The 23,777-nt window shown below is 38.6% G+C and overlaps 1 long non-coding RNA gene across 1 annotated transcript in view; it reads right to left on the bottom strand.

Moving 5' to 3' along the window:
• The window catches only part of LOC120988689, a 41,838-nt gene extending 32,635 nt beyond the window's left edge, over positions 1-9,203 (bottom strand). Inside the window, exons 1-2 of the long non-coding RNA XR_005776165.1 lie at positions 8,839-9,203; positions 8,127-8,226 (exon numbers count right to left, since the gene is read on the bottom strand). This is a non-coding gene — a long non-coding RNA (uncharacterized LOC120988689). The remainder of the gene's footprint in view (positions 1-8,126; positions 8,227-8,838) is intronic.
• Between the last annotated feature and the right edge of the window lie 14,574 nt (positions 9,204-23,777).

Below are 23,777 nucleotides of genomic sequence, written 5' to 3'. Positions count from 1 at the left end.
AACAAGAGTTAGGGACCACTCATGAGACAGCCTTGACGCGGTGAGTGGCTTACTATGCTTTGGCCAAAATATAAACCAATGTCTCATCCAGCATGGAGGGCAGAGTGCTGGATGTAGTGTGCGATCACATTTGCATTTTCCGTTTGTATATGTATTTCGCCATAGCGATCTGCACCTACAGGCAGGTTGTGCTGACCCAACCCCTTATTTTTTTCTTTGTAGTATATATTGGAGGCGTGGCGATCTCCTTGGAGTCATTGCACACCTGACCAGTTAATCTGTCCTTGAGGCTGGTTTTAAAGTCAGTATAAAACTGAGTCTGCTTGTATAGAACCTACCATTAGCCATTTGGCTCCAGGATAAGTATATGGTGGGTTCAGCATGCATGTTGGTACTTGCATCCCTGGATCCGATGAAAGCTGTAATGGCACCGGACGGGGTTACAAGCAAAGTGTACTTGGCTTGCATGCTGACCTGCATTCCCTGGATTTTATGTGGCTGTCATGGCCCATGAACAGGTAGGAACAAGAGTTAGGGACCACTCATGAGACAGCCTTGACGCGGTGAGTGGCTTACTATGCTTTGGCCAAAATATAAACCAATGTCTCATCCAGCATGGAGGGCAGAGTGCTGGATGTAGTGTGCGATCACATTTGCATTTTCCGTTTGTATTTCCATTTGTATGCCAACTCTAAGCTAAGGGTACGTCACCCTAGCGTTAAAGTTTTCCTATATTGAGTTCCGTCATAGGGGCTCAGTACCAGAAAAAAACGTATCAGTTTTGTCCTAATGCATTCTGAATGGAAAGCAATCCATTCAGTATGCATCAGGATGTCTTCTGTTCCGTCCCTTTTACGGTATTTGGCCAGAGAAAATACTGCATCATGCTGCGTTTTTTTTCTCCTGCCAAAATCCGGAACACTTGCCGGATTGCCGGATCCGGCATAAATTTCCATTGAAATATATTAATGCGGTACCAAGTGTTCAGGAAATGCATGCGCAGACCTTTAAAAATGGGGGGGGGGAAATACTGGATCCGTTTTTCCGGATGACACAGGAGAGACGGATCCAGTATTTCAATGCATTTGTCAGACGGATTCACATCTGGATCCGGAAACAAATGATATCCGTTTGCATACGGAATTCCGGATCCGGCAAGTTCCAGCAACGGAAAGTACCCTAAAATAGGCAAGAAAACTCAAACACACACACTAAGGATCATTTTATAGAAAGTTAATAAAGCTACCAGTATGGGTTTGAAGTGTGGGAGGAAATGCATGCAAGCACATACTGACTCCATGCAGACAGCAGCCTTGGAGAGATTTGAACCAAGGCCTCTAGCGCTACAAGATAAGGGTAAGACTACTCGGCGCACTCGTTTCATGGTTGTGATATGGCTGCACTGCGTTTGAACACTGAGCTGAGCGGGCCATAGCAGGCTCTAATTAAACTAATGAAGACCACACTATTCATTTGGTCTGGGGCCTGTATTGTTAATGGCCGCGCACTATTCAAGGTGCCACGCGGCCATTAACAATACAGACTCACTGAACAGTGAGGTCTTAATTAGTTTAATTAGAGCCTGTGACAACCGTGCCATGTGGTCGTACCCTTACAGTGCAAAATATTTAGGATAGGTGCACATACATCAGTCTGCCCACTGCCAGACACAACTGATATATGTGCATGTGCACATAGAGTACAGGACAGAAAAATGAAGTATGCAGTACATCCAGCATGACAAGTGATGCACCTGACATATGACAATAGAAAAACTACAGTATCAGTTCTTACTTCAGTTTCACTCCGCCGTTTTCTGCACTAAACCAGAGGGAAACAGAGCCAGATCATCGGAACCCACCGGGAACAGAACCCGAGTTCGGGAAAAAAATTTTACAGTACAGATTGATTTATGAAGTTATTATGCGAAGTCTCGTGAGACTTCACGAAGTAATAACTTAGGCTCATCGGAGCCAATTGGCTCGCTCCGTACAATATTCAAACAAAGTATTATGCGAATCGACTTCAGATGTTTCATCCGAAGTCGATAAACTCATCCCTAGATATGAGCAACGATGGGGGTTATAGTACTCTTGTCTATCTTTCCAAAGTCTTTCTCTGCCGAATCTAAAGCAGCCAATAAGGTTCTTACAAACTTGTCTGTAACCCCCCAGGCTGAGGAGTACAAGATTAAGATACTGCTGGCCAGGACTGTGTTAAAGTGCGGATGTACTGTATTAGCAATGTCCCTCTCACTGCAGTAAAGTCTTTATCAGCCTTAAACAGCAAATACCTTACTGACTGACTCCAATGCTGGGCCACGCAGATTCTGAACCTTCTAGTTCTTTCTTTCTGTCTCTGGAGTACTGTAAAGTAGAGATGGCTTTCTTGATATGAATGTTTTAGGTCTAGTCTTCACAGGAGCAAGCACATGTAGCTCCTCTCTCTTCCTCAGCCAACTCTAGAACTCACTGACTGAACCTGGGGCAGACCTAAGTCCATCTCCTAGACTTAGGATTGTTAACTCTGACTTATCCATACCAAACAATACAGGTAATATAAGACATCAAAACATTAAATGACCAACATTTTTAACTATTTTGGGGTACTGCATTGAGAGGGGTAGTGTGTCCAAGAACATCCCCCTCATTCTCTGTGTTCCTTCCAAAGCATGTTTTAGGGAACAGTTCTGTTAAGGTCTGTCCTAGAGGGTCACTGAAAAGGCGAATAAACAATGTTGTTCTATCTCTGGAACAACACCACTGTACCAAGTAATTATCCAATAAATATGAGGGTGGAGTTCTATTCTTTAAAAAGTTGTGTCACTTCAGCAAGTGACATTTATCATGTACAGAAAGTTAATACAAGACACTTACTAATGTATTGTTATTATCTATATTGCTCCTTTGGCTCACATTATACACTGCTCGTTTCTATGGTTATGACCACCATGCAATCCATCAGTGGTGGCGATGATTGCACACTACAGGAAAAAGTGCTGGTCTCTCCGGTGGGAGCTCACATAGGCTGGTGCTTTTTTTCTATAGTGTGCAAGTACTACCACCGCCATGGAAGCTAGCAGTGTACAATGTGAAGGAAACATGAACCAAACCAGCAAAGGAAGCAATATGGATAATAACAATACATTAGTAACTGCCTTGTATTCACTTTCCCTACATAATACATACAATTTGCTGAAGTGACACGTCCCCTTTAAATTGTCTCTTCATGTGAGTATATACAATATGTAGACAGGGTCATTGCTGAATGTATAGATGGTTCCGTTCACTTTCTAAAAATCTCACGATTATAATTCCTGTAACTCAAATGTTAAGTCTCCACATAAAGACATGTGAAAGGGAATTACACAAGTTCTCTGGACAACATGCATGTTTCGGAAACCAGAAATGCTAAAAGTAGATGGCCAGGAAGAAACATGCTTAAAATGTTTTATTTCCAAATGAGTCCTAATTAGGAGTCTTAGGAAAAATAATTAGTGAAAGCTGACTCCCCCCTTCCTGTCTCCAGATAGCAATTACCCAGCAGGAGGGGGTGTTCACTCAATCTCCTTGGCTCAGAAAAGCCTTGGAAATCTATATGTTTAAGAACAAACTATTTCTGAGGCATGATTGGCATAGTTAGAGAGGAAAGCCATGTCATATGGCAGAACAGTGGTCACCTGACCAGGCATTATTATTTTTACTGTACATGAAAAGATTGTCACATTGCTAAACTACCAACGCCTTGTTTAATCATTGGTGATTCAGATCTTTAATGGACAAACATTCAATTGTGCTCCAACTTAGAGGGTTTTTTTATATTTTTGTTTTGTTTTAAATCAACCAGTTTCAGATAAATATTGAAGGCACTGTAATATTCATAGAGCTATGAATACCACCAAAAAGTTAGAATTCTGTTTAATGATCTTATTACATGCCAATTCATTAATAAAAATGGACTATGTGGCAGATTTTATACAGGCTCATCATATTCCTCACATTCATAAAATAACAGTGTAATCTAGACTACACTACATTGGAGAATCTCTGCAGATAGATGAAAGATAGATATGGATAGATAGATAGATAGATAGATAGATAGATAGATAGATAGATAGATAGATAGATAGATAGATAGATAGATAGATAGATATAGACAAGCAAACAGATGATAGATAGATAGATAGATAGATAGATAGATAGATAGATAGATAGATAGATAGATAGATAGATAGATAGATAGATAGATAGATATAGACAAGCAAACAGATGATAGATAGATAGATAGATAGATAGATAGATAGATAGATAGACAGACAGACAAGCAAACAGATGATTGATTGATAGATAGATAGATAGATAGATAGATAGATAGATAGATAGATAGATATAGACAAGCAAACAGATGATTGATAGATAGATAGATAGATAGATAGATAGATAGATAGATAGATAGATAGACAGACAGACAAGCAAACAGATGATTGATTGATAGATAGATAGATAGATAGATAGATAGATAGATAGATAGATAGATAGATAGACAAGCAAACAGATGATAGATAGATAGATAGATAGATAGATAGATAGATAGATAGATAGATAGATAGATACAGTGGAGGAAATAATTATTTGACCCCTCACTGATTTTGTAAGTTTGTCCAATGACAAAGAAATGAAAAGTCTCAGAACAGTATCATTTCAATGGTAGGTTTATTGTAACAGTGGCAGATAGCACATCAAAAGGAAAATCGAAAAAATAACTTTAAATAAAAGATAGCAACTGATTTGCATTTCATTGAGTGAAATAAGTATTTGAACCCTCTAACAAAAAAAGACTTAATACTTGGTGGAAAAACCCTTGTTTGCAAGCACAGAGGTCAAACGTTTCTTGTAATTGATGACCAAGTTTGCGCACATTTTAGGAGGAATGTTGGTCCACTCCTCTTGGCAGATCATCTCTAAATCCCTAAGGTTTTGAGGCTGTCTCTGTGCAACTCTTAGCTTGAGCTCCCTCCATAGGTTTTCGATTGGATTAAGGTCCGGAGACTGACTAGGCCACTCCATGACCTTAATGTGCTTCTTCTTGAGCCACTCCTTTGTTGCCTTTGCTGTATTTTTTTGGTCATTGTCGTGCTGGAACACCCATCCACGACCCATTTTCAGTTTCCTGGCAGAGGGAAGGAGGTTGTCGCTCAGGATTTCACGATACATGGCTCCGTCCATTTTCCCGTTTATGCGAATAAGTTGTCCTGTGCCCTTAGCAGAAAAACACCCCCAAAGCAAAATGTTTCCACCCCCATGCTTGACGGTGGGGACGGTGTTTTGGGGGTCATAGGCAGCATTTTTCTTCCTCCAAACACAGCGAGTTGAGTTAATGCCAAAGAGCTCTATTTTGGTCTCATCAGACCACAGCACCTTCTCCCAGTCACTCTCTGAATCATTCAGGTGTTCATTGGCAAACTTCAGACGGGCCTGCACATGTGCCTTCCTGAGCAGGGGGACCTTGCGAGCCCTGCAGGATTTTAATCCATTGCGGTGTAATGTGTTTCCAATAGTTTTCTTGGTGACTGTGGTCCCTGCTAATTTGAGGTCATTAACTAACTCCTCCCGTGTAGTTCTAGGATGCTTTTTCACCTTTCTCAGAACCATTGACACCCCACGAGGTGAGATCTTGCGTGGAGCCCCAGAGCGAGGTCGATTGATGGTCATTTTGTGCTCCTTCCATTTTCGAACAATCGCACCAACAGTTGTCACCTTCTCTCCCAGCTTCTTGCTAATGGTTTTGTAGCCCATTCCAGCCTTGTGCAGGTCTACAATTTTGTCTCTGACATCCTTGGACAGCTCTTTGGTCTTTCCCATGTTGGAGAGTTTGGAGTCTGCTTGATTGATTGATTCTGTGGACAGGTGTCTTTTATACAGGTGACTAGTTAAGACAGGTGTCCTTAATGAGGGTGACTAATTGAGTAGAAGTGTCTAACCACTCTGTGGGAGCCAGAACTCTTAATGGTTGGTAGGGGTTCAAATACTTATTTCACTCAATGAAATGCAAATCAGTTGCTATCTTTTATTTAAAGTTATTTTTTCGATTTTCCTTTTGATGTGCTATCTGCCACTGTTACAATAAACCTACCATTGAAATGATACTGTTCTGAGACTTTTCATTTCTTTGTCATTGGACAAACTTACAAAATCAGTGAGGGGTCAAATAATTATTTCCTCCACTGTAGACCCCACCCTTCTTCAGTCATGATAGATAGATAGATAGATAGATAGATAGATAGATAGATAGATAGATAGATAGATAGATAGATAGATAGATAGATAGATAGATAGATAGATATAGACAAGCAAACAGATGATAGATAGATAGATAGATAGATAGATAGATAGATAGATAGATAGATAGATAGATAGATAGACAGACAAGCAAACAGATGATTGATTGATAGATAGATAGATAGATAGATAGATAGATAGATAGATAGATAGATAGATAGATATAGACAAGCAAACAGATGATTGATAGATAGATAGATAGATAGATAGATAGATAGATAGACAGACAGACAAGCAAACAGATGATTGATTGATAGATAGATAGATAGATAGATAGATAGATAGATAGATAGATAGACAAGCAAACAGATGATAGATAGATAGATAGATAGATAGATAGACCCCACCCTTCTTCAGTCATGATAGATAGATAGATAGATAGATAGATAGATAGATAGATAGACAGATAGATATAAGATAAATCAATAGATATGAGAGATGATAGCTAGTTTATTAGCATTTTAAAATCTACACATATAGGTACAACATTTTGAAATCTTTATATATTCTCTGTATTAACCCCTTCCCTGGTACCCACTTCTCTGTCTTTCTTGAGCCTTTCAAACTATGATTGCTGTTCCTCATAATACACTAGCAGTATGATGTCCATTATTCCTGTGCTTGTTTCCTTCCAGATCATGTTGTCTCTGCTTCCATGTTTATGTTAATTAGTGTGGGTAAAACAAATAAAATGCATAAACTGATTAAAAAATAACGTAATTTTACAAGCATAGCAATAGCTTGATATCCAGCAATTTATAACTTAAATTATCCAAGAGGATTGTCTATATTATTTGAACTTTCTTTCTAGCAATCTATCTTCACGCTTCACAAATCATACCCCTGATGTTACTGTATGTGGGACACAAGCCTTCAGTATAACCCCCATCAGCCAGTCTACACGATGTAGGTTAGAGTTTTCACCTCAGTGTGAAAAATACCAAGATATTCCATAGGAGAGATTACAGGGAGGAAAGTCCTTATCATTAGGAACTGCCTTATGATTTCGATCTAGTCTATTCTTCCAGATTGTTAATGCGCTTTGATAATGTATTTACTAGTCAGAAATTAGCAAAAGTTATGTATGGAATATTTTTTTAATTATTATTATTTACATTATATTTATGATGTATCTTCCGTGGTATAATCTGAAGTTACTAATTAGCGTATTTATATTAACAAAAATAAATTAAGACAACTAAAGTATTATTATCATTATTATTATTATCAGGTAGAGTTCAGATTAAGATTAGGTTATCTATTCATTTTCTCTAGAATTATTAGAGATTTCCAGTCCAGACTTTTAATTTTTCATAGTTTTCAAGTAAGGAACAATAAAGGTTTGAAAGAAAGCTCATAAATCAGGTTTCACGAAATGTATCGGATTTGTTATTGTGATTGACCTATATTTTATTTTTATAGATAGATAGATAGATAGATAGATAGATAGATAGATATGTATGTGTGTGTGTGTGTGTGTGTGTGTGTGTGTGTGTGTGTGTGTGTTAGTGCATTTGTGAAGATAGATTCAATTGATAATATTCTGTTTTAGTACTTAGCACTGATTATGTGTATTCTTTGCATTGCAGGCCGCTGTGAACACTACTTCTTCCAAGACCCATAATTCTATCATTACTATGTTCCATATTAAATACAGCGATTAAAACTGAGAATGCCACCCTGGAACAGTTTGTATTCAATCTGCTTGTAAATTATAGTCGCAATATCCCCATCGTTATAATGAATCATTGCTGTACTCATCGTCATAGTTCAGACGGATCTGGTTACCTGATTTTCCACTTAGCCCTCATAGAATATTGTTTCATTCTTCAACCCTACTTTAAATTTTCTTTTATGATACATGGGAGGAGGACCTCCTGGGTGCAGACTAAAAATACAAAAATATATTTATAGATAGATAGATAGATAGATAGATAGATAGATAGATAGATAGATAGATAGAAGAGAGATAAGTAGATAGATAGATAGATAGATAGATAGATAGATAGATAGAAAGATAGATAGATAGATAGATAGATAGATAGATAGATAGATAGAAGAGAGATAAGTAGATAGATAGATAGATAGATAGATAGATAGATAGATAATATGTAGAAGATAGATAAGTAGATAATAGATAGAAGAGAGATAAGTAGATAGATAGATAGATAGATAGATAGATAGATAGATAGATAGATAGAAAGATAGATAGATAGATAGATAGATAGATAGATAGATAGATAGAAGAGAGATAAGTAGATAGATAGATAGATAGATAGATAGATAATATGTAGAAGATAGATAAGTAGATAATAGATAGAAGAGAGATAAGTAGATAGATAGATAGATAGATAGATAGATAGATAGATAGATAGAAGAGAGATAAGTAGATAGATAGATAGATAGATAGATAATAGGTAGAAGAGAGATAAGTAGATAGATAGATAGATAGATAGATAGATAGATAGATAGATAGATAGATAGATAGATAGATAAATACCTGGATTCCCCTGGACCACTGCATTGCATGGCTTGCACACTGGCATCCCTAGTGGTCCTCCTGACCACTGTCCTTGTGGAGATCTGGAGGAGCCTCAGTCAGTCTGGGTCCTTGAACCTTGACAGCTCTGAGAAGATTATTGCTTCTTCAAACAGCGGCGGGATGTTATCTGTGGCTGTGTTTAAACTGAGCCACTGCTGGGGCGAGGGGTGAGGAGGTTAATGTAATTCTTCCAATTTCTGGAGAGGTGTTTGCAGGATGTGGATTCATTGTGACCCCCTGGGCAGGGGCAGATGACAGAGGCTCACCCTCAGCCGCTGGAGCTGTAAGCAGCCTCCGATTTCTAGCATCCTTTATGATGCTGATAGCTTATTATTATATTGCCAGCTCTAATACTTCAGTTGAGATGTGACAACCTTGTCTCAGTATCAACACATTAGCAGTCACTGTGACAATGGCATGCTTTAGACATAATGGTGGAAATGACTACAACCATCAGCATGCACATTACCTCAGAGTATATTCTGCAATGGCAGGGAAGCTGTACAGTCCATAATGTTATTACATGGAAGTGACTTTGTCCCCATGTTTTCTATCATAGGAAATGTGTTCAAATGGCAGACCCCAAAGAAAAACATGATATATGACTAAAATAAATGGTTCCCTTGTGTTTATAGCGCTATTTTTCCTGTCAAACCCACTAAATAAACAGTGTATACGCTCTACCAGTCTATAGGACATGTACAAGTGGAATTCCACTGGACGTGCCTACAAGGTGTCCTTCTATTACCAGGGACATCAGGCATTGTATACTGTGCCAGCTGCCTTCACATGCTCCACACTCTGCCTTGTAGATGTGCTGGGACTATAACTACCAGCATGTCTTGGAGGTCTAGATGGAAAACCTGGGAACATTATTGACAGGCCAACCCTGAATAATACCCAGTAGAGTCAAGAAATCCAGCAATTGTTCAGACCTCCAGCTGGGAGGATTTATCATTATCTTTTAATGCTTGTCTGTGTATCAGAAATGATTGATTCTATGGAAACACTATACTGAGACATGGACTACTGCCATTCATATAAGTGTATCTAGAGGAATGGAAAGCACATTCATAGATGAATGCTGTTGTGGGCACCAGGTAGTAATCCTGGGCTCTATTTATAAGGATATCGGGAGGACTGGTCAGCAACTTGCCATGAAATCAGTCTATTGTGTGATCATCATGTACCAGAAGCATGAATATGGTAGTGTGTCAGCATGTGCTCATAAGAGGAAGGGTATAGAGGAGGCAGAAGCCCACTTGTATATCATGGCAGAGGGGCTTGTGCTTTAACAGCTCCCAAAGGATCAGCTTTCCTGCCTCTGGCTTCTCTTGGTTCCTGGTGCTGTCTGCTCTGGAGACAGGGCATGAAAGTTCAGCCACCACTTCAGCTGTCCTTAGTAGATTTTTGCAACAAGGCACTAAAATATTCATTCTGTACTGCAGTTGAGAATAGTTTGTCCAGAAACTGCTGGATGGTAGAATAAGGGGCATATAAAAGTGATAATTACAAATGGAGCAGGTTCATCTATGGGAGCGATCAATAGAAAGATTGAGAGATTGCTGAATGAATGAAGAAAGTGTGTGAGAGAGAGGGAGATGGATCAATGGAGAGATAAAGGGAGAGAGAGAGAAGATAGCAGGGGCGTCTCTAGGTCAAAACATTCGGGGCTTGAGCCCCAGATGTTTTGTCCAGGGCCCCGAATGTTAAGGCTGGTAGCTATACAACTGCCTTGCCGACCTAAGTACGGTGATACAATTTAATTACTGTGGCCGCTTGCTTGTAGAACGGCGCAGGCGGTCTCCGCGCAACTGCCTGTGCGGGTCTCAGGCGCTTGATGATGTCATCGTGCACGCCTGCGCCGAGACACAGACGGCGCAGTGACTTCAACATACCCGTCTGAATCCAGAAGCCTGCAACTTGGACCTCCGGTGGTGTTAAGTCAGGTGAGTATTTTTTATATCTTGTCCACAGTGGGGGCTTTGTGAAGGCTATGGGCACTAAATGTTGGCATTATACCTGCTGGAGCCACTGGGAGATTGGTTATAAGTACAGGGGCCCTTGCAAGTACTGGGGACACTGAAGAGGTCATTTTACATGCGGGCACTAGGTGGGGGCCATTATAACTGTTGGGGGGAACTATAAGTATTGCAGGGGGCATTATACCTTCTGGGTCACTATAACACTAGGGGGGACCATGGGAGGGCCTTTTAACTACTTGGGCACTATATGAGGATATTATACCTATTGGGGGCAGAACAGGAGAGACTTATTACTACTGGAAATAGTGGCAATAAGAAGAGAAAGGCGCTCATAGGGTGAGTATGTCAAGTGAACATTAAATCCACAGATAGTGGGAATTGGTTTGCTCACCTGTTTGGGTTGCACCAAATTGGGCGCAACCACAATAAAGGCTAAATGGGAAGGGTTAATGGTTGATGCAGCCTAAACTTCTCCAATTACCTTGGGTGGGAGCCACACCACGAGTCGGGTAGACAGTAGAAATAGAAGAATGCCAGCCCATAGGAGTCAAGCGTGTGGACAACAAGGGGCGCACTTTTACAACCGGTTATATTATATGCTGGGTGCACTATGGTGGCCATTATTGGGCACAATATGGAGGGCACTATCACTAACAGGGGCACTCTTGGGGAATAGTATCATTATTGGGGGCATTGTAGGGGTCACTATTACTAAGAAGGCTACTCTGGGAGGGAATTATTGCTATAAGTAGGAATTTTATATTATTATAGGTGGACTAATCTGTATAGCAGTATAATTTCTGTGGTAAAGTATTTAGGGGCATTGGGGAGCACAGTAGGCAGAGTATTCTGGGCAGCACCAGGATAATACTGTTGGGGTAGCAGGGTGGGGAGGAGGATGATATTAGAAAAGTGAGGGACCTAAGATGACTGTTTGATAAACTCTGTAGAGACTAGATGCGTTGAAACATTAGTGTAACATTAAAATAGGTTAATGTATTTTCTACTTATTCAAATTGCCTCTAAATTATTATTAAGACAATTAGGGATAGAAAAATAGACAGATATAGATCAATAGATAGACAGATAGATCTGTATCGATATACACAGACACAGAAGGCTGTAAATACAAAACTATTTAGCGACCGAGGTTAAATAATATATTTCAAATGGTAGATAATAGATATATTTTATTCTGTATAAATATTCAGTTCTGTATAAACAGGTCTACAGTATATACTCACCTTCATGGTAGAGATCTCAATGTATGGAGCACTAAACCTGGGCTATGGATGTATACATTCATATTCACATCCAGTTGGTCTCTAAAATGCACAACACAGTACAATGGAGATCTGAGCACATGATTATTCTTTATCTCCATAATTCCCTTTTTAAGTTCTGTTAGTTATATTCAATAAATAAAGTAATATGCTTTATAAAATATTCTATGAAAATACGAATAAACAGTAATTGATGTGATTATTATTTGTGCTTGATGGCAGTCTGATAATAGTGTTTTTAGATCTCTCCGGAATACATATTTCTATACAACATATAGGGTTCAGGCTCCTGGTTTTACTGATCCACGAAGTTCCTACAGAAAGAGTACATAAACACAGCGGCTCTTATGCTGTTTTACCGTTATTTAATATTTTTCTGATTTTGATTTGACGTTCAGCATTTTTAATGCTTGCATCAATGTCTGAAGAAGGTCCTGATGAAGTCTACACGAGGCCCACATCACCAATGACTGTATTGGCAGATTTGACAATTTCTTTGCATATGAACTCCTGCGCCACAGAGTTCAATGTTTTATTATTCATGTCTTGTCCCTTGGACGTGGATTCAATTAATTTTAAGGGATGTTTGCAGAGATCAACTTTTTGAGAAAAAAAATCCAAGCTGAGATAGTGAATGGCTGTCCAATCAGTTTACATCAGCAGCACAAAACGGTAGACAACAACAAAAACGTGCAGCAAAGCAAAGCTGATGTGAAACCGCACAATACAAAAGCATAGGTATCCTTACATTAGTAACCTGCAACCTGTTGCCTGCTGTTGAAGAACTACAACTCCCTGCTATCTGCAGTGTTCATGGTATACTGTTCTTTTTTTTCTTTTTTTTTTTAAACAGCTGGTTGCAGTCAAAAAGCTCCTGCAGTATTAAGTGACATATACCCCCAAGACCAAAGCAAGCTGGTGCTTTAATTGGAGAATATTACCACTAAATGCTACTTTACACTGGTACAAGAAGGAAAACATATAGTCCTGTTTTTTATCATTCAAACGTTTTATTAAATTTCAAAATATAACAGCTCATAACAAGGTTACTGGAGTACAACAGGATCGTATACATGTTTTATCACCTTGTGCTACACATGGAAATATGGATATTATTGAGAAATGCCACAACTTTTTAAACTGCACTGTCCAGGTACATGAAGAGCACATCCATGTGTCCCCAGTTGTCTAGCCTCCTCTAGCAGACTCCATGTTGCCTTTTAGCTTGTTATACTTTGACTGTACATATGATTAGTATATGAAGATCATGATTGAGGCTGGAGCATCAGTTTGGTAGATAGCAGAGCAAGTAATAACTTCAATAGTCCCAACCATACTAAATATATTATAGTCAGGGAATGAACTAGAACAATAGCTGCCTTGTTATATGAGATAATGGCCCATTTGCATGTGTTCACACATGTTGCAGATGCCAGCAGGAGCACCAGGGTATTCCCACTCCAGCCATTCTGCTGTCCTTCTTATGTCAATATTTTCCCCATGTAACATTATGGAATCCCCTCTCCAATCCCTATGGACCTTTCCTTTACAAATCATATTTTCTCTTCTGAACTGTGACTTCATAAAGCTTTCTAGGATTGGGCTCGTTTTCATTCTGAAAGCTGAGAAAAATGCAAACAGACAGAGCTGAGGCTTTCAAGTCCCTTTCATTAGTGGCAGGAATTTCGCCCTGTGTATTGTACTGGCTCCTCCAATTAATGAGTTACTGATGGAGAAAGCATTAACTGGAAAACGAGGCCTTTTCCATTGCTCTCCCATATATGCAATAGTGGTCTGATGAGAGCATGTCCCAAAATATACAATGTTACCAAACAAGTGCTGAGTGACATTCAGCTTTAATGTGTCATCAAAACACCTTTCTAGACCATAGACACAGCTCTAGCCCTGCTCTGGGTATGAAGGGGTTAAAGCCACCCAAGGCCATCGTCGGTATAGGTTTCCAAAATCCATGCATTAATGTATTGCTAGCATTACTTTATGCATTTTCTGGTCCCCTGCTTCTTGGGGACTTCTAGGCTTTACCACACAAGTGGCATATTTAGCATTCTCTTCCCACCAAAAGCCAGGTGTGAACTGTGTTTTCATCACAATAACAGATAACAAGGTATAGGGATCGCAGCCCCCTCTCTGCGAGCTGAGAGCTATGTGCAAGTGTTGTGCCCCTGGCCCCAGCACCAGCATTCACCAAACATACACACCTCCATGGGGTGCATTGTAAAGTTAAAAAAAAGAACATGGAGTGTTGTGTTTCCAGGTCTGGAGAATGGAGGGGTTCTTCCTGAAATCTAAAAGTGAGGTATGTACTGCACAGGGAACACTGCACTGTACTGGGACTGGAGGACTGACTATTACTACCAGACAGCCACAGACCAAAAACATAGATACTTAGAGACATTGTCATAGAGAGAGACACTAATATAACATATACATGAACTCTATATGTATATATGCATTTATGTGCGTTTAGCTGTATAGACAGGTAGACAGATGACATTTTAATACAAACGTATTTAGAGATAGATTTATTTAGAGATTAGATAGAAAAGAAAGACTAGATAGATAGATAGATAGATAGATAGATAGATAGATAGATAGATAGATAGATAGATAGATAGATAAATAATAGATAGATAAATAGATAGATATTGCTTCAGATAAATAATATATAGTGAAGATATGTATGCATATTTCATTGAGAATAGACTGATCATTGAATATGCATTCATGGATAAGTTTGTCTATAGACATTTATATAGAGAGGCAAATAGATAATTGGTGTATATATGTATGGATAGATTTAAAAATTGTTAAAATATACGGTACCTATATACATAGACAGAAAAGGCTGTAATTAAGCAAAACTATTTAAATATAGAGGTAACTTAATATATTTAAAAGGAAAGAGATAGATAGATAGATAGATAGATAGATAGATAGATAGATAGATAGATAGATGATTAGATAGCGATAGATAGATAGATGCTTAGATAGCGATAGATAGATAGATAGATAGATAGATAGATAGATAGATAGATAGATAGATAGATAGATAGATAGATAGATCAGATACAGATATTTGAATCATTGTTGGTTTCAGACTGTACACAGGGTCGGGGATATTTCAGAAGACTGACGGCTGACTATGCAGATAGAAAGGTAAATAGCGTTTTGCTTAGGAAATCCTTCAGTGACTGAGCAAGAGAAACCTGTCATCTTGTGGGTAAAGTGACCATCTCCTGAGAAATGATCTATTGATCGCCTCACAGGAGGACAGAGAACAGATAGATACCTGTGATTTACACTGAACCAGTCCATGATAAGATGTCACCTGCCGAACATATATATATATATATAGGATGATGGGTGTGCTGAAGCTCTCCTCGTCTGATATAATATAGCTGCATGATAGAAATATCTACATGGGGAGTCATGTCCCTGCTCAGATACTAAGCCACAGATCCCATCCACTAAGAGAAAAAATATTTTAAAATTCTTATATAAAATTGCAATCATCCAATCTGTTTTCTGGTATCCATATTCCCAGATCATTCCCGCTCCCCACACATTATTCTCCACTCTCTGCAGAAAAGTGGAGCTGGGACAAGTGATCACCTACTGGTGTCCTGGTCAGAAAAATACCTGCCCGGGCTAACTTACCTGTGTGGACGAGCTGATCCCACAGAGCATTACTAGCAGTGAGGAGCAGAGAACAAGGGCCACCAAGGCTAGCAATCATCTTCATAGCATAATAATAGTATAGTAAAGACTTTAGGTTCTCTTCTGTAGGGTGACCGTGATTCTGTAGGGTGACCGTGAGTATTGTTGTAATTGTATACTGTCATATATGTATTCTGTGATCTAAAGCTAACGAATTGATATATATATATATATATATACAATTATTTTAAATATATTATTTTAATTGTATCCATTAAACTATCAATACCTTTGCATTTACTGCTTTCTATACATCTATCTAGATGGGTATAAAAAGTAAATGCATTATATATATATATATATATATGTTTCTAGCCTTCTATCCATGTATGTATATATATATATATATATATATATATATATATATATATATACATACATAATGTAACTATCTCTATATGTTTTCTTTTATATATATATATATGTGTATATATATATATATATATATTTATTTTTTTCAAAATCTCTCTCTATATCTTTCTAATATCTATGTATCTATCTCTATATCTTTCTAATTATCTATCTATCTCTATATCTTTCTAATATCTATCCATCCATCCTTGAATTTGGTTTGTTCTGGGTCAGAGAACACTTCCCACCAAGTGTATGTGCCCAGTGACAGATTTATCAGATGCGATGTGAAAAAAGGAAGAATTGGAATAACAGGATCCTGAGACATCTATATTCCTATGTGCTGTATACATATAAGGGTCGGGCGAGGAAAGCTGAGTTCTTACTTATTGTTGGTAAATTGCGAGAAAACCATTTCTAGCTAATCATATAAGTTGTACTATAGGACTTGGGAAGGTGATGAGTGATATTAGACAGACAGGCAGATAGACATATGCACAGGAGCAGCCATAAATATTAGGAACAATGAATAGCTCTGATTCTTAGATAGGTGAAGGGTTTTGTCTCATGGGCAGGGTTTTAATGCTGTTTTTGAAGCCAGAACCAGGAGTGGATACATAGAAAAGTTGAAGTCGTATTTGCTTTTAATACTTTTATGATCCACTACTAATATTGGCTTCAAAAGTGCATAAAAAAAAACATGCTGTAAAAACAAGTGTGCCCATGCTGTAACCAGGGGCTGTGCCCAGGAGCAGACACCTACACCTAGGGATAGCTGGGGGAGGTCTTCCTATATTTCCCCATACTGACTGCCATCCGGGTACATTACAGGGCACTGCGCAGTAAATTAAGGAAGAGGCAATCCGCTGGATTCACTTGTTCCCCTCTAAACGTTCTGGAAAGAAGCAGCCGGATGCCAGACATGGTGGTTGGCTGGTGAGTGCCATAAGAAATCCTGCGCTGGATTTATAGGGCAGAGAAAACGGAGCCAGGACTGCATGCTGTGATGGGGACAGTATAAATAAATCCGGGACTACTGCTGCCACATCCCAGCGCCAAGGCTCCTCTGAGGACAAGTGAATGTTTTCACACTGGAAGCTAAGACGTAAGTAGAGGTTTTCTTCTTTCTGTGATGGGGGTTCAGTATATTGGGGAGCTCAGCAGTACATACCCTCTGTCAGGTGTCTCTATGTGTACACACTATAGCCAGAGAGACCCAGCTAGGGACCACAAATCAGACACTAGTGCCACATTAAACAGGTACATGTATTTTCTACATATTCCAATTGTCTCTTTATTATGATAGAGACAATTAGATAATAATGATGGTAGATAGATAGATAGATAGATAGATAGATAGATAAATAGATAAATAGATATAGATAGATAGATAGATAGATAGATAGATAGATAATAGACTAATAATTAGTAAATAAATAGATGATAGATAACAAGTAGATAAATAAACCGATAGATAGATAGATAGATAGATAGATAGATAGATAGATAGATAATAGATAAATAGATAGATAGATAATAGATAAATAGATAGTAAGTAAATAAATAGATGATAGATAATAGATAGATAGATAGATAGATAGATAGATAGATAGATAGATTTTATTGTATGTAAATATTCAGTTCTGTATAAACAGTTCTTGAATATATACTCAGCTTGAGATTGGTATTATATTGGTAATGTATTATGATCAGCACATGTTTTCCTATAAAGAGTTTTATTCTAGAAGGAAGCTAAGATCCTTCCTGGAAGATACAGGGGTATTTGTAACCCCAGCAGGTCTAGATTTGCGGATTTCACCCCATTTCTGGGCACATTCCTTGGAGCTGTGAGGTAAAGCAGGCTGAGCTGGTGACCTTGTCATTTCCCCTGTACTGTCAGGAGAGATGTGACACATTCACCATTGTTAGCAGGACTCAGGTCTGTAGAGGGGATGTAATCAGAATATTTGGGGGTATTTTCCAGCCCCACCGTAGTGATCTCTTGTTTCGTGCAATGTAATAAGTGTCAGCAAATATGTTAAGACTTGGTCTGCTTTCCATCTAGGGGGAAACAAATAAATAAGGAATGCAATGAGGAAAGTGGAAGGTTGTAGCACATAAGTCATCTGATCTGTTGATGTGAGGATTAAGTGATGGTTAAACACAATATGGTAACTGGGGCTGGACAGGAAATTTGCCTGGTGCTCAGGATCTCATTACTGCAGCATAATAAACAGGCAGATTGATGTCTCCTGTACAATATGCAGGGACTGAGCGGCTCCTCCTTTACTGTCCACATCCCATGGACCAGCACTTTTCCTCACTCATGAAATATGCTAACAATGTCGCAGAGTCTGGATAGAACTGTATTATTTAATCAGAGTGCGGTTTCCTGCCCTGGTTGGTCAATTCAGTATAACAGCAACAGGAAAAAATAACAAAAGACACAACGGTGGGTGTTGACGGTCCTTTAACCCTTGAAAGCCGAGGCATAGGCCACTGTCTGTTGTGTGATGACATCGCCTGGTGCCAGCCCTGTGTTATCTGCAGGTAGAGATAGAACTGGTAGGAAGATGCTGCGGAAATGATTCTGTATCCGGAGTCCTAGCTGTCTCACGCTCCTTTGGAGTCATCTGTAGATAATAATAATAATTCTGCAGCAGTATAAAAGGTTCTTTAAAATAGAAGGACAAATATTACACTAAGACATGTCATGGTGACTTTCTACCTTTGGGATAAACAGAAGAATCTCGTTGTGGCTGCGCTAATGCACTGGATGCCAGGCCTGTCCCTGGGCCCCTTTAAATGACTGCAGCCAGGAAGTGCCGACTTACCTCTGCCTGTCTACCTGTCATACACAGGAGTAAGTACAACTGTCACCACAAAACACAACTCACAAGACCTGTTCTCCAGTGCTGTACAACAGCAATACGGCAATATTTACTGATTGCCTGGAGTTCTAGATAGAGAAAGAAAGAAAGAAAGAAAGAAAGAAAGAAAGAAAGAAAGAAAGAAAGAAAGAAAGAAAGAAAGAAAGAAAGAAAGAAAGAAAGAAAGAATATCTTAATAGATAGATAGATAGATAGATAGGAGATGGATAAATAGATATTCGATTAAACATTATTTTCAATTCATCATGATGTACAGTATACATTCTAGTATATATTGGATAGGATATATAAGCACATGCAATTATATAGGGTTTTGCGACTCCGCTTTTAGAGGCATCAAACACATAATATAATGTTATGTAAAAAATAATAAATATATATATATATATATATATATATATATACATAGATTTAACAACAAAATAATTCATATAAAGCACAGACATTACTTCTGAGTCCAGAATGCTAGATAGGTGGATCAATATTTTACTTCTACATATAACATGTAATTATTATAGTATTTTCTGCTTTAGTCCTAAATAAAGTGTATTATCTGAGAACATTACATGTTGGAAGAATACTGCGCATGCTATACTGTATGCAGAAAGAAGAGTAATGATGGTCGTGACTTGTAGGTTCTGATTAGACATTCAATGAAATGAGAGGAGGTGAGGAAAAATGATAGGTTACAGGAGAGCTTATCTGATTATGTGATTTATTCGACTTTTAACTGTAAATCAGTGAGGACAGGGGTGTGTGAGAGGTGCATTGCTATAGCCGCCATGTACATTCCTGATGGAGAATAGATGCAAGCACAAGCTGGAATATAACCATCACCCAGCATGTGCCTCGAGGGCTTTAGTTCCATGACACATGATATATATACTGTATTCCCTGCCACTCCAGAAACCCATCAATAAATACCGGTCCATCCTAGGACTCCAATTATTATAATAATAAAAGATCAGGAGCGGGAACAAGAGAACAAACCATACAGAGTTCATCATCTGGATGCGTGTAATCCTGACATTGTGCGTGAAATAATAATATAAATTAATAATGATGATAATAATAATAAAAGTAATAATAATAATTGTAATAATAATTGTAATAAAAATTATACTAAAATAATAATAATAATAATAATAATAATAATATAGTAGAAGTATTATTATACAGACACGCAGCAGGCACTTCTTCTATGGAGATTGCAGTACTCAATGACTTATGAATGCGATCTCAGCTCTACCAGTTAGTTGGCAAATGGTAGTAATATCGACAATGAAATCTGTAGCCACTACATTATGCATCTCATCCTCATACACTGCTTTCGGACTATGCTGTGCACTACCTGCTTTTTTGCCACCAGTTCTTCTAGGCAAGGTATATTTGTGAGGACACATGGAATGCATATCCCTAAAAGCTGGTAATTCTCAGGAAGCATCATGTTTGTGAGAGAGCTTGTGAAAGGGCTATTTCATCAGGTAATATGAGGAGGATACATCCCAAAATCCTCTGCTAATGAGATCTGCCACTATTCTGCACCAAGGCCTCCTTTCTTTCCCACACTGATATCTGGGATCTATCTGCACAATATATATATATATATATATATATATATATATATATATATATATATATATATATTGGTACATGAGTTCTCCGGACATCCTGGCTGCAGTGACCTGCACATAGTCTCCAGTTGGCACTTAGGCTTGTGATTGACAGGACTCTATTTAAATCCCAATCCTGCAGAACGTGCAGCTCCAGGAGGCGGGCAGCTCTCTGCACTCACACTGGTGACATCACCCAGCTACTGGCTGCCACTGGGCACAGATAAGGGCTACACAATCACATCATACCGATGAATCAGGGGAGGAGGGGGTGATCCTAGAGCAGACAATGGAAGTTACCGATCCACGGGACAGAAGGGGTTGAAGTGACTGTTGGCACCCTGCTGTTGTAAGGAGCACTTCTCTATGTTTGGGTGACAGTTTCCTTCCCTTGAATGGTGTCACAGAGGGACTATCTGGAAGGGGCGCTGCTATTTTTGCTCCCCTATGGAAGAGAGCAGCCCTCTCTCCCCTAAAGCCAATGCTTTCAGTATCGCCTCTCTGATTTCAGCCTCAGAACAAGTGGACACAGAGGAGCCCAGCGCTGCCCTGGAGAAGCTCTGCAGGTTCCAGTGCCACCCCATGAGCATGCACTTCAGTGCTGTTACCAGGGATATGGAGGGTAAGTGTCCCTGTCACTAATCATTCCCATAAGTAGCTCTCATCATCACATTTTCTCAGGTATCTCTTTTGTCACAATGCCTCAGCCTGTCTATGCCAACAAGTGCCCTCGGTAATGCCCTGGATCAGTAATGTGTCACGCAGATCCCTAATAATAAACTCCTCAAATGCCTTAATTTGTTCTTGTCCTCATCTTACCCTCTGCTGGCCACATGAAAGGCTTCTTGTGCAAATGTACACAGCACACTACTACCCATGTACAGGAACCGCTCATATACAATATCCATGTGCAAGAAGCGCTCATATACAATATCCATGTGCAAGAACCGCTCATATACAATATCCATGTGCAAGAACCGCTCATATGCAATATCCATGTGCAAGAACCGCTCATAAACAATATCCATGTGCAAGAACCTCTCATATACAATATCCATGTGCAAGAACCGCTCATATACAATATCCATGTGCAAGAACCGCTCATAAACAATATCCATGTGCAAGAACCGCTCATATACAATATCCATGTGCAAGAACCGCTCATAAACAATATCCATGTGCAAGAACCGCTCATATACAATACCCATGTGCAAGAACTGTTCATATACCATACTCGTATGTAAAAATAAATGCTCATATACAACATCAATGTACAAAAACTGCTTACATACAGTATCCATGTGTAAAAACTGCTCATATACAATATCCATGTACAAGAACTGCTTATATACAGTGTTCATATGCAAGAACCGCTCATATACAATACCCATGTACAAGAACTGCAATTATACATATATACTACCCATGTGCAAAAACTGCTAATATACAATTCCCCTGTGGAAAAACTACTCATATACAATAACCATGGACAAGAACTGCTCATATACAATATCCATGTGCAAGAACCGCTCATAAACAATATCCATGTGCAAGAACCGCTCATATACAATATCCATGTGCAAGAACCGCTCATATACAATATCCATGTGCAAGAACCGCTCATATGCAATATCCATGTGCAAGAACCGCTCATAAACAATATCCATGTGCAAGAACCTCTCATATACAATATCCATGTGCAAGAACCGCTCATATACAATATCCATGTGCAAGAACCGCTCATAAACAATATCCATGTGCAAGAACCGCTCATATACAATACCCATGTGCAAGAACCGCTCCTATACAATACCCATGTGCAAGAACCGCTCATATACAATACCCATGTGCAAGAACCGCTCCTATACAATACCCATGTGCAAGAACTTTTCATATACCATACTCGTATGTAAAAAAAAATGCTCATATACAACATCAATGTACAAAAACTGCTTACATACAGTATCCATGTGTAAAAACTGCTCATATACAATATCCATGTACAAGAACTGCTTATATACAGTGTTCATATGCAAGAACCGCTCATATACAATACCCATGTACAAGAACTGCAATTATACATATATACTACCCATGTGCAAAAACTGCTAATATACAATTCCCCTGTGGAAAAACTACTCATATACAATAACCATGGACAAGAACTGCTCATATACAATATCCATGTGCAAGAACTGCTCATATACAAAACCCATGTGCAAGAACTGTTCACATACAATATCCATGTGCAAGAACCGCTCATATACAATACCCATGTACAAGAACTGCTCACATACAATACCCATGTGTATGAACTGTTCATATACATTATACCTATGCAAGAACCGCTCATATACAATATCCATGTGCAAAAACCGCTCATATACTATATCCATGTGCAAGAACCGCTCATATACAATATCCATGTGCAATAACTGCTTATATACAATATCCATGTGCAAGAACCGCTCATATACAATATCCATATGCAAGAAGCGCTCATATACAATACCCATGTACAAGAACTGCAATTATACATATATACTACCCATGTGCAAAAACTGCTAATATACATTTCCCCTGTGCAAAAACTACTCATATACAATATCCATGGGCAATAAGTGCTCCTATACAATATCCATGTGCACGAACTGCTCATATACAACATGTATGTTCAAGAATTGCATATGTACATATATAGTACCCATGTGCAAAAACTGCTAATATACAATTCCCATGTGCATAAACTGCTCATATATTATAACCATGTTCAAGAACTGCTCATATGCAATATCCATCTGTAAGTACTGCATATCTACATTATCCATGTACAAAACTTCTCATATACAACATCCATGTACAAGAACTGCACATATATACTACCCCTGTACAAAAATTGTTCATACATTACAACTATATGTAAAAACTGCTTATATCCAACATTCATGTACAAGAACTGCTCATATACAACACCCAACCATATACTGCTCATATACAACACCCAACCATATACTGCTCATATACAACAGCCTATGT

This window comes from Bufo bufo, chromosome 2 (assembly GCF_905171765.1).
Source record: "Bufo bufo chromosome 2, aBufBuf1.1, whole genome shotgun sequence".
NCBI classification, from domain to species: domain Eukaryota; kingdom Metazoa; phylum Chordata; class Amphibia; order Anura; family Bufonidae; genus Bufo; species Bufo bufo.
Note: the sequence above shows the minus strand (reverse complement) of the source record. Positions and strands in the feature narration are given on the sequence as shown.